This window comes from Sceloporus undulatus, unplaced genomic scaffold (genome assembly GCF_019175285.1).
Source record: "Sceloporus undulatus isolate JIND9_A2432 ecotype Alabama unplaced genomic scaffold, SceUnd_v1.1 scaffold_14627, whole genome shotgun sequence".
NCBI classification, from domain to species: Eukaryota; Metazoa; Chordata; class Lepidosauria; order Squamata; family Phrynosomatidae; genus Sceloporus; species Sceloporus undulatus.
The window spans coordinates 1-2079 of NW_024817544.1; the positions used below are offsets into that span (position 1 = coordinate 1).

A 2079-nucleotide genomic window follows, 5' to 3' on the forward strand; every position below is an offset into this window, starting at 1 on the left:
AGAAACACCAGGAGCCCCTGAAAATGTTTTGTGAGGATGATGAAATCCCTATCTGTGTGGTGTGTGACAGATCCAAGGAGCACCGAGATCATGAAGTGATTCCTCAGGAGGAAGCTTACCAAAAGTACATGGTAAGAAATAATTTTGAATCTTAATAGGCCAAGGGAGCACCTTCATATTCTTCAAAAAAAATTGTCGAAAGTTGATAAGAAATTATTAGAAGGAAACTGGACTCAAGTTTAACTGGTATTTTTTGTTATGTAAATAGAAACAGTGGGAAGCCGGAAGAGCCTCTGAAATAGAGGTGAGGTGGGGATGGGGAGGAAAGTTTACCCTCACACTTGGACCTTTTCTTAAAATACAAAGAGCAGATTCTCTAGAAACCATGGTGGCAACAAGTTCCCACATTCTTTTAGCTCAAATGAAGACCTTCAATACCATGTCTGGAAAAATGTTTTGTCTGCTCCAACGTGAAAGAATTTTATGAAATCAGTTGAATCTGATAAGCAATGGTGTGGAACCCCTGCTATCCAATCCCAATGCATATTAAAAAGTCATACAGCAAGCAACTGCAACATTTTAATTTTAATTTTAAACCAGTGTAAGAACCAGAAGGGCCCTGCTGAGCAGGGAACAAGGATATTGCTCACCTCCAGCATTCCTTTTCTAAACTTGTCCTCATCCTAAACCAGAATCTGTTATCAGTAATGGACTGGATGCGGGCAAACATGTTGAAACTTAGGGGCTGTACAAACAGCCCATTCAGGGCAGCTGTGTGCTCTGCCTGGAAGCGCTGGGTTGGAGACGCAGCAGCCGCACACCACGCACGCAACCCAGTCCAAAGTGAAGCCGCGAAACACAGCTCCTATTTGCACCCTAAGTGCGGCCTTAGGACGCCCCTTTTGCGCAGTACCATTTGGATGCTGCACATGACAGACGTCATCATGGCGTGCACCATCTGAATGGGTGCATGCCAAGATGGCACCCGAGTGGTGGACTAGGGTTTCTGAGCATGTAAATTCTCAGCCCTTATCTAGCCCTAGTCTGTGTACAGGCTAGCATAAAGTGCTGGCCTGTATTAGCCCTTAGTCCAGACAAGACAGAGGTCCTCCTGGTCAGTTGGAAGGCAGATCAGGGAATAGGGATCCAGCCTGTGTTAGACTGGGTTACACTCCCCCTGAAGACCCAGGTTCGCAGTTTGGGAATACTCCTGGAATCAGCTCTGAACCTGGAGGCTCAGGTCTTTTCAGTGACCAGGAGTGCATTTGCATATCTAAAACCTTTGTGCCAACTGCTCCCATTCCTTGAAACGCTGGACCTGGCCATGGTGGTACATCCCCTTTGAATTACTGCAACACATTCTACTTGGGGCTGCCATTGAACAGTGTTCAGAAACTTCAGCTGGTCTAAAGAGTGGCAGCCAGGCTGTTAACGGAGGGCAGGTTATAGAAATCACACAATGCCCCTGTTAAAACTGCTCTACTGGCTGCCAATTTGTTTCTTGGCACAATTCAAAGTGCTGGTCATTACCTATTAAGCCTCATGTGGCTCAGGTTCAGACTGTTTGGCAGACCATAATAATAATAAACCAAAGCTGAACTTTCTTTCTCTCTTTAGGATTTGCTTTGTATTCACTTGGAGGATCTGAAGAAGGAGATAAATGACATTTGGGCAAATAAAGGAGCAACAGAAAGAGAGAGCCAAGATTTACTTGTAAGTGTAAATATTGTTATTGTTGTTGTTGTGTGCTTTCAAGTCATTTTCAACTTACACCAACCCAAAGGCAAACCTATTATGTGAGTATTCTTGGCACGATTTGTTCAGAGGAGGTTTACCATTTCCTTCCCCCAAGATTGAGATAGTGCGACTTGCCCAAGGGAAAGAACAATTATTCAACAAACATGTATCAAATGTAATACAAAATCCAGAAGACTCAAGACCCTCAATGCATTTCTGAGGCAAAGAGGCTTATGTGAATTGAAAGAGCTTGATCTATCTTTTAAAAGTGTTAATAACAGGTGAGGAGCCTTGTAGGTCTGAATTTTGGTTTTATAGTTGTGAAGATTTACAAATGTTTTT

The 2079-nt window shown here is 43.4% G+C and overlaps 1 long non-coding RNA gene across 1 annotated transcript; it reads left to right on the forward strand.

Moving 5' to 3' along the window:
- LOC121918510 lies at positions 1-1713 on the forward strand. Its single transcript, XR_006101246.1, has 2 exons — positions 1-131; positions 1618-1713. It is a non-coding gene; the product is annotated as an uncharacterized LOC121918510 (long non-coding RNA).
- The last annotated feature ends 366 nt before the right edge of the window (positions 1714-2079 follow it).